We start from the raw sequence: 10,953 nt of genomic DNA on the forward strand, positions 1-10,953 counted from the left end.
AGGAAGAGTATACAGGAAACAACCCAGCTTCTGTACTCTTATTTTGATTGTTTGTTTTTTGGCATTACCAATGGCAGTCCAAACCATCAGTAAGCTAAAAGCAGCAAGAAACTGTGACACTGTAAAATCCTGGGAGCAAAATAAACAGTCTAAACCACCTGGTGCTGCCTATTTACAGCAACTGCTGGATGTCAGAGTTCTTTTTGGAAAGACTTTTCCCTGTTCTCATGTTAAGCTTATCACATTGCTTTGTGTTCTTAATACGTTATTTGAAGTTCTAATCATTGTTGCTTTGCATGATTTGATCAGGAACTGTGTCCTGCATGACTTTGGCTTCTGCTGTGATAATCAGACTAGGTTCTGCCCATTCCTTACTCTGTGTGGCTTGAAGTTGGCGTCTCTCATTACTGGCTTCTGCTTGGTGTCTGTTGCAGGCAGGATGTCTTCTAACAAATACATTGTGCATCATCAGCCATTGTGAAATGCCAAAGCCTACCCCCTCCTGTTTCTATGTATTATTTATAATATGAGTCCTCTTTCAATAGAGTTCTATTGAACTGATTAAGGGGTTAGACTATGTCCATAGATCTTACTCTTTTTCAACTTGCATTTGATAAACTGGGCTTGGCCAGGACTGGAGAGGCAGCTGACTGCCAATTACAGGATACCCATCCTAAGGGCAGCATTTAGAGCATGGAACTGAAGGTGGCCAAACCCATAATTTATATAAAGTCTTGGATGCTCCAGCTCTTGTACCTAGTTCCTACAATGTTGCCAGTTTAACAGTATGTAGCAGTCTCTCATTTGGTCAGTCTGCAGACAAGACATTCTCTTGCAGACTGGAGAATGCCTCAAATGTATCTTGCAGCTTTGTGAGCATCCCAGCCTGGCTGACAGGAACGAGTGGACATATACATTGTTTTAAGTGTATATGACAAAAAAAAAAACCAAAACCAAAAAAACCATGTTCTGATAGTCCTGTAAGAGATCAATCTGATCTGTACGTCATTCTCCTTATTCACATTAGTGTACATGATTCTGGGCGTGGCAAACAACCTCACAACTTTGATCCAAAGTGGAAATCCCAAAATACTGGGAGTGGCATGAAACCTTGTTTTTTTGTGACCTTCTAGACTTGTTTCAAATAATAAAAGAGGTGAGAAGGTGAGTCAAGAAGGACGTGATTTTAATTGAGAAGTTTTTTATGGAAGACAAAGTACAAATTATTGTTCATCCTATTTAATATAAGGGACACTATTTGCAGCTGTATTTCAGTTGAGAGTTGTAAAAATTTGGACAGCAAAAAGAAAATTACTTTTAGATGAGATTGAAGGAGAAAAGTAACTGGCAGTTAGCCCATGATGTGTGAAGGTATTTGTGGGAATTCACCAAGTGTGTTTTGACCAGGTTTTGCAGTTTAACTTTTTTTCTGACCTTTTAAACAGCATTTTCTACTCCTTACTCTGTACTATAACATAAAAAGGCGTAGCTAAGGCCTACGTTAATTTTACTTTCTCTGCCCTTATCCTTCCAGCATAGGGTGAGGACTGATAGCTGATCCCATATACTGCTTTACAAACCATTTTTCACCATTCTTAAAAAAATGTATGTATTAGATAGCGTTCCTCCTGGTGATTTGTTTCTGTTTCTCTAACTCTGCAAACCCATCAGTGAGTCATCCTCTTAAGAAGTAGCATGGAGGCTTGCAGGATTTCTGCTATGTGATCCAAATTCATTCCTTATATAAATCTTGTCAGTGGGCTGCATCTCATGAAGGATACTCCTAACAGGTTAACAGAGCTCTGCAACTCTAGTATTTTTCATCATTATAGTTCTGTTGAGCCCTGCAGGTAATTACGAATGAAGAAGGAAATACAAAAGATGTGTAATACTTCAAAATTCTGGAGATGCAGAGTTCAGTGCAAGAGATGGTCAGCATCTTCCAGGGCAAAAGGGCCATGAAAACTTCTTCTCAACTCCTACAATAAACTGAAGAGCAGAACTGCACCTTGAGGTGAAAGCAACATTGTTCTTCTGAAGCAGAACACAATCCTATCCAAAGAGAAACACTGCTTTTTTGACAGAGCTTTGCACTGAAAGCTTCGGAGGAATCAGTACATGCAGCTCTGGGTAGGCTTGCCATGTTAGAATCTGCTGCAGTGACTAATGTCTGTTGTCACATATTCCCAAAAGGAACAACATCTCAGACAGTGAACTCTGAAAAAGAGCTAGGAAGCCTTTGGCATTCTTGTTCAAGCAGTTTCCATGACTATAACACACCTAAATCTCATTTCTGCCCAGCCTGGAAATGGAAAAGTGAGGCCAGAGTGTCTGACAGTTTCTGGGTTTGTGCTTCTTTGTCCACATTTAATATCGCTACTGAGATTTGAGGTTGCTTTTTAACATGTCTGACATCATGGTCAGTTGAGATAACTGTCGAATGGTTTCACTCAAGGCAGCATTACCCGTCCTTTTAATCATACAGGAATTTCAAACTGCGAAGGTGATTTAGCACTACTGTTGTTGTTTTAGTGTTTGTTTGTTTTCAGTTCAGTTAGCTTGCTTTTGTAAGCGGTCAGGTAGATCTTTGTTCTTACCTTACAATGGGCTTGGATTTAATTTTTCTTTGGTAACTGTGGAGTTTTCCCCACACTTGCATAGGCTATATTTGTGTCAGTGTCTTCTAATTGAAGCAAATGGCCTGCTCCATGTCATGTTCCATGTAAGACGAGGAATATGTGCAAGGTGAATTAGCCCACGGGGAGGGAAATGGGCAAGATTCATTTCTTTGCTTGGTGACACTTTGATTTCCTAAACCTTCAGAAGATTCTTATTAATCTCATTTGGAAGAAAATTGCCTTTTACTTCCCCAGAAGAGTTATTTCAAAATATTTATATAGTATAGAAACATTTACAGTGTTCTACTTGCTGACATACCTCTTACTTTAGTGAATAGAGATGAGATAAATACACAGATGATGAGCCATAACTGATGAAAAGGAAGGAGAGAATTGAAGCAGAAGGATTAAGGAGGAGTGGGGGGAACATTGGGCTATGAGCAAATTTGAGCTGAATCCAGGGGAAAGTTGTGGAGTAGTATAGGGGGAGAAAACTGAATTATTTGTATGCCCCAACACTTTTTTTTTTTTCTTTCCCTAGAGGTGGAAGTGATGGTAAGAAATGAAAAAGATAAACAAAACTGTGTAAATTGAGAAGAACAAATGTCTAACTGACCTAATGTGTGTGTATATATATAATATATATATATACATATTATATAAATATATTATTATATATTTATTGTATAATAATATTATATATAATATTATTATGTATTGTATAATATATATTTTTATATTATATATTATAATTATATAATTATAATTAATTGTAATTAAATATAATTATATATAATATATATATATATATTTGCACCAAAGACGTTTCTAAATGTGCCTATAGAAGTGTGAGACATTTGCTGGGAAGCAAAAACAGTTAAATGAATGTAGCAGTGATATTGTGTTTAGAGACAATAGATGCCTAGTTACCTTCTTGCATACACTCACCTAAATCATCTGAAATCAGAACTGCATGTTGTGGTTAAAAAAAATGCACAGGAGGAAATCTAAGTGCTAAATGTCTGCACTGCTTAGAAGTTACTTCCATTGTATGGGGGTAACAAATCCTACCTCTGCCATATGCGTTCTCAGAGTCCAGGGAGAGGAGTTCCTTTGTAACCAGAAAGCTGTTGCACTTAACCCAAAATTACTTTTGTTGCAGTTTTAAGCCTGAGCAGAAGCCCTTATTTATAATAAATAAGGTTATAGCTCAGAGTAAGGATTTGCTATATGTTGCATTGCTTTGATTCTCTAACGTATAACTTTATTTTGGAACAGCTTGTATGGAAATCTACAGGCTGTAACGTAGGTTTTCTGTTATCATGTGGGAAATTCACAATTAAACCCTGAATATTTGCATGCCTCTGTTTAAAAAGTAAACAGATATTCCAGAGCAACAGATATTCCCACTTTATGCACAGTTGAAGATGTTTGAGTATTGAGTCAAAGGCAGGTTGTAAGAACTGTATAGTTTTGTACCACAAGTCTGTGCGAACAGCGTTTGAAAAGTTGGTTGCATGTGTGCAGTTGGCTGCCTGCCATTTGCCAACTGAATTTTTTGGGGTTGAATTCCTTCAACACAGTGGTTGTTACTTCTTTGTGTGTGTCAAATATCTTCTGCTCTTTGCACTTCCCTGGCACTGAGTCTAGTGAAATTAACAAAGCCCAGGGAACAAGAATGTCTGAAATATTTTTGGAATCATAGGTGAAGACTTAATTTGTTTTCCCTGAAGAGGCAATCAGGACATGCACATCAGAATCTGTAAGAAGTTAGCCAAAGTGTTAGGTGCTTGCTTGCTTTACGATAGACAGGTGGCTCTAAGGATTACTTTTTCATGTCTTAGGGTTGTCTGAAAATGTTAAGAGATTTTTCTGGATTTTGCTGCTGGAATACAGAGAGATTAGTTGAGGAGTGGAAACAAAACATTTAGATTACTGAAGTGAACATAACTTGTTTGGTCTGATTCTGAGGCAAAATTTAAATAGGATATGCGTACATAGCTTCAGCTAACTACTATAATAGTGTGGTAACTGCTGAGCATGGCCTGAACACCTGGAGAAAGGACCTGGTCAGCTCTGGGAGCACAGGTGAAGGCTGTGTGACCAGAAGAGTTGGAGCCTGGCTGTGCCTCTTCTAGACTCCATTTAAGGGCTGACTGCCACTGGGGAAGGATCTCTGGTTGGAGTTCCTTCCTTTGCAGTTTTCCTTTTAGCCTAGATCTTCAGAGATGGGCAAGCACCTTTCCTTTTTAACACCTTTCCATTCATGCTACTCCCTTTGAGAATGCACTCCAGTATCGTCCTTCCACTTCCTGAAGTGGACTTTGTGATCTGAACATCTGAAGTTCAGATGAGTGACAGAATTCTAGATATTAACACCATGGTTTTTATCTTTTGCCTTACAGTAAGTATTGTTATAGTTTTAATATATATAATATATAGTTTTATAGTTTTTAAGTTATATTGTTATAGTTTTGTAATTTGGTTCATGTTGCTATTCCACATCAGAACATCATGTGGGATAATGGGAGTTAAGAAGACAAGTTTTTCTTTCTTTTCTTTTTCTGTGGACTGCCTTAAATGGGTATGTGGGGAGGGGGCAGCACAAGAGGGACAGGGCTTTGCCTGGTTCCCTGCGTGGGGACAGCGTGGTTGGAACTTCTCGCCTCCCGCAGTCCGTCGGTGAGATTTGGACTTGTTTTTCTCCTTGTTGAAAATCTCTCTTTGCTGTTTAGTGTCACAGGGTTCATTAAAATGCCGCTTGTTCTCAGATCGTTGCTTTTTTTTTTTATTTTTTTTTTCCCTCTTCATTTTTTCCCTCCTAGACCCAATCGCAATCTCCCTTCCATTCCCTTCTCTCTTGGAGCGCACGTGGCTGTGCCGCACTGCACCGTGCTGTTAGAGAGGGGAGGTACTTCGCTCCATCTCTCCCCAGGTTTGTTCTGGCTGTCACAGAGTGAGCTCTAAAGAGAACTCCATGACAAGTATGTTCTCATGGCATTGACTTTCCTAGCTCATACTCATGATATGCTATTAGGATTATTGCTTAGGTCAGTAATTTAACTCTCTGCATTTCCCTGGATATAGTTATATCTTAGGTGTCTGTAAGAAAATGCTAGCAACTGTTAGCAAGTAGCTAGTTCACAATTCATAGCAATTATTAATGTAGAGTTAATTGTGCTAATATTCCTGGCTGAGATGATGATACAGTAGTATTGTTTGAGATCAGAGTTACTTGGCAGCATAAGATGCTCATGGACAAAATTCTTCATGAATCTGTCTGAGATATGACAGCATAATATGAATGGCCACTTCTATTAAACTGTTCACATATGTATGTTCTTCACTTATATTCCTGCTCTCCTTTCCTGTCTGAGAAGATACAGTTTTATGGTGGTACCTGCTTTTGAGTATTGCCCTCAAAAGTTTCTTTGCTTACTGTTCCAAGGTTCTTAAGTATATGGGACCAAACAACTCAAGATGTGTTTCTACACTTGTGAAATGTATGCCTTGCATAATAGTTGTTCTTTGAAACTATACACAGTTTGATGAGGGTGGGAAGAACTCATGTTTTGCTAGAGGAGATAGTTAATGGTACCCAACTTAGTTCATTGCACTTATCCTAAAGCAACAGTATATACAGCATGGTGTAATTCCTGGAAGCATTCCTTTGTGACACAGAGGTACTTCTTTTGGCCCCACCACATCTTTCTTGTCTCCCTGCTGAGTCATCTTAAGCAAGGTATAATATAGAATTCATAATCTGTTCTAACTGCATCCCTTTATCTAAAGGATTGCAACAGAAGGTCTCTGTATTGGGATTCAAGAAAAGCTGAGGAGGGTGTGAATTTATAGAAGGAATATCTGCCTCATAAGGGATGACTAATGTTAAGGAAGAGCTCATTTATCTGCAGAGTACAGTACTGAAGATACTGTAGGCAGAAGGGGAAAATATTTGGCTGAAGCAAAATTCTTCCCTGCAGAAGGAAGAAGGGTGAGAAACATCGTAAGTAGTGAAGAATGAAGAAAGATCAGGAACCTTTCCACCATCTGCAGGGGAACCATGTTCTTGGAGGAACAAACATCATTACAGGCATTTAAAGCCTTGTAACTCCTTGATTCTATCTCTGTTTGAATAAATATGGACCATCTGCCCACTGGCATAGACATCCAATGGAGCATCCACCACTTTCCAAGTGTTTCCTTGCCATCATTTTCATCTACCCAGTTTGCCAATGAGCCTGCAGCAAACACTGCTAGCTGGCAGTAATAGGCAGTCCCTTTGCTTCTGGAAATTGATGAAGGGTTGACAGTCTTTTCTGTGTATCAGTGTTCACCTGATGCCTCTGATGCTTAGAAACTAAAGCATTTGGCAGATGTGATTAAAAAAGGACCCTCTATGCCGGAAGTTCTGCAATTGTTATTTCTAACAAATATTCTTGGGAATGTCTTTGCTAATGCTTTTCAGTTATCTCAAGGTATAGCAGCACAGTAATTATTTCTGGGAAGGCTCATAACTAGCTCTCTGAATGCTTAGCAATGTATCATAATAGGGAAACTGAAGAGCTATCTACGGGTTGCTTTATTTCTGGCACCCATCTTTACAGTTCTTTGCTACTGAATTTGGTCTTTATTTAGTTCTTTAAATCAGTGCTTGATGGTGAAAGTGAACTGAAGACACTGGTTTGATCATAAGCTTGTTAGTATCTTCTCTATATGGTGACTGAAATGATTTAGGAAAATGTATTGGAATAATCCAGGGAATGGAAATAATCACATTAGTGCAACAAAAAGGTCTTATGACAAGTGGCATTTAATTGAAATGAGTCAAATGACAATGGCTTGGACACCTGTAAATATCACCATGTATTTGTTCTTTGCAAAGTTTTCACGCAGGTGCTATTTTGATGTAGCACTGAGTAGACAGATTTCCAGAGGCAATTCATCTTCAAGTGAATTCTGACAGATTCAGCTTAAGGGCACCACTTCTGACCTGGTGAGGACACTCAGAGAGTGAATCTGATCTTTTTTTTCTTTTCCAGGTTATTTTTAAGGAAAAAATCAGGACTATTATGTGGGAGCAATTTGTGCTACTGTTGCTATGCAAGTTTCTATTGCTGGTATCTGCAATATATTATCATCTCTTATCTGGAATACTTAATGTATTAACATATAAAGAAAACTAAAACTTAAGAGGAGTAATTCTGATTGAGAGAAACATGGTTATGTGCTTCTTATAGAATCAGATTTCAGTAATTGCTTCAGAAACTTGGAAGTATATAGAAACATCCTTCAAATAACTAAAACACAAATATTATGCTGGGAAATTAATTATAAGAAATGCTCTCAAAACTTAGGTCTTAAATGCCTATCTTGACCCACTGAGGATCTCAATAACACTGCAGTAAATGTAAAGCAATCCCACAGCTGTTACTGGATTTGCAGAACATAGAGGTGAGCTGAAGAGACTTGAGGCTGGTGGGTTACATTCTGCTGGAGCAGCTCGGAGGTATCTGTGAAGCCGGAGCCTTTCATACTTCTGTAAGTTTTTGTTTGAATAGGTCAGGTAAATATGAAGCTTAGATGCACTCTTCTGCTAACCTGAAAGTGACAGATAATAGGAACATCATAGTATAGCTGCAACTTTCAGTTTAAAGATGCCTATTTCTTGACAATGAGGGTTAGTTTGTGTTATGCTGGACAATACTGAGGTCTCAAAGCTGGGGCTTGAAGTACCCTCAACCTCCAAAGTACTTCTGCAGAGCTCTGGGACTGTGAGCATTTAGTATGTTGGAAAGGAAAAGCATCTGTACACTGTAAAGAATCATGTGGTAAGAAATGCTGAATATTGTGCACAAAGGACTCTAGTGGAGAGAATATGCTGAATAACTGGTCTTTCCCTGATATGTGTGCATTATGCTTAGTCTCAGGCAGCTGCTTCTGTAAGAACATGAACTTTCATGAGCATCTGTCACTGCTAACTAAATCCAATTCTTATTTCTAGAGAGGATATTGGGTCAAGGTGGGTGATGGCGAGTACTGTTGAATTCAGCACATCTCATTCAGCATCTGAGCCTGTCTCCTACTGGAAGTTTTGTCCTTAGCTCTTGAACTGACTGTTGCTGAGCTGCTCTTTTCTACACATGAGAGACTGACAGCTTTTTTTTTTTTCCCCTTTGCACATATGCTGCTGCTTGATCTCTCTTGCTGTACTACCATTTGTTTGTGTAGACAGCTAAGAGGGATGAAGGGGACAGGTGGACAGTTACCAGCTGTGCAGAGGAAGCAGAGATGTTGACTGTAAAACATACAAAAATTCTGCATTTATACTTCAGAGAGATGCTGTTCATTTGTTGTGTTTTTTGTTTTTTTTTTTCTCAGTAATTGTTCAGCAAACATCCCTAGAACTGTTGCAGGTGGTAAAACTCAGGACTCCATTGGCTTTGAGGATTGTACTGCAACTAAAATACAAAGGAATTGCAAGCTGTGTGTGTCTCACAGCAGTTCAGAGAAGGCTGTAGCTACAGGCTGGGGTCTGGCCCTGCATGACCCTCAGAGGGGTGTCTGTGGTTGCAGACAGCTTTCCCTTTCAGCGGGATTTGGCAGCCAGTGTACCTTTGGCCAGTGAGCACTGGCTAGAAAGGCCCTGCTGCTATTTCACTTGTAGTCACTAATTACTGCCAGTAGACTGTCTGCTCAGTTGCTGGCAGCTGTGTGCCGGGCTTGTTGGGCACACTTTAGTGCCAAGTGGTTTCTATGTCTGTGTAAACTGTTCCCTGTGGGCATATACCAAAATAAAGGAAAGTAATGTTGAGGTATAAGCAAGTAAGGACAGACTTTTAAATATTGCTCTTGTACTACAACACTTAACTGTGTTCCTTCTGAAATGCTACCGCGTGTGTGTGTGTTCAGGTGCTTCAGTAGACATTCCCTGGCACTGTGAATTTTCTAAGACCCACCAGAAACTATGGAGATGGGAGATAATCTTGTATTTCCTATACTCTCCTCACCTTTTGTAAGTCAACTGAAGGCTGAAAGCAACAGATCTAATACTCTGTGTAAGGGCACAAGGAAAGACAACTACATGGTTCCTTTAGTAAACAGTTGTTAAAATTTAGAGTACCTCTTCTATGCGTAGTTTTTTTCCTTTTGAATCTGAGTAGAACCTTGGAGTTGAGTTCCTCAGCCTGGTTTCATGCTGCTGAATATATTCTCCTTTATCCTCTTCCATCTCTTGCTGTTCTTTTTCTCCTGTGAAATGGGAGTGGACCAGATATTTGCCCAGTTCTTTTCCACATTTATTGGGTTATAGCTTTTTTTTAAATTTTTTTTTATTTTTTCTTTTTTATTCCCTGAGAAATAGCTTACTCAGCACCACTGAGACCCTTCTAGTTAGGGGATGTCTTGTTTGGATGACACGGGCAACACACAGTACTCTAGAGAAGCCCCTGCTGTTCTAAATTCTGTATCTAAGAGAGACTTAATAGCCTATACAAGATAAACAAAAGAGTTCAAAATTGGATGTGACCCAGAAAACACAGTCTAAGTACCTTATGCTTCAGGGAAACTTGGATCCAGATCAGAAGTCTTTTGACTTGTATTTGGAATGTGGTCAGCAATTACTTCCATGACTGCTGAGCCCGAGAAAAATTTAGCAGAGGGTTGTATGTGGCTCCTTTAATCTACTTTAGAAAACGGTCCATTCCTGTTCTAGCCAAAGGCTGGGGAATAGAAAAGGTAACATAAAGCCACCTCTAGCACTTTAGATTCTACATGGAATAGAACTTGTTACACTATAGGAAGCATCCATTTGCTTTTATTTTGTGAACTTACCCCCCTTGCACTGCCTGTATTTCCTGTGTTTTGCCAGTCCACTTGATTTGTAAACAGAGTTAGAAGTTAAGGTCTGTTGAAAAATAAATTATCGGTGTCTGTGTCCTTGCTCCTGTGAAGGAATGTTCTGTTCCTGAATCTTCCTGTTACCAAGTAAGTGAAGTCTTCAAGAACAGGTAGTGTTTAGATCTGAACATATTTTGCTTTCTTCATGAAAAAAATTTTGAAGAAACTCCCAACTGATTGATAAACATTGAAAATTGAATATGGTAAGGGAAGTTGCAGAAACCAAGAGAAATGCAAGATGTCAGAGATAGAAGCCTCAACATGTTACTGCTGAAAAGCATTTTTATTCCTAGCTAGATTTTTTTTCTTAAATCCCAGCAAGCCAAAGATGAGAGGAAGTGGTGAGCTGTCTCTACTGTGCCCTGGCAATAACAGAGCATCACTTTTTCTGCTCTGATACTGAAGTATTAACAGGAATTTGCTTTTGTCACTTTTT

The sequence above is a fragment of the Coturnix japonica genome, chromosome 3 (assembly GCF_001577835.2).
Source record: "Coturnix japonica isolate 7356 chromosome 3, Coturnix japonica 2.1, whole genome shotgun sequence".
Taxonomy (NCBI): Eukaryota; Metazoa; Chordata; class Aves; order Galliformes; family Phasianidae; genus Coturnix; species Coturnix japonica.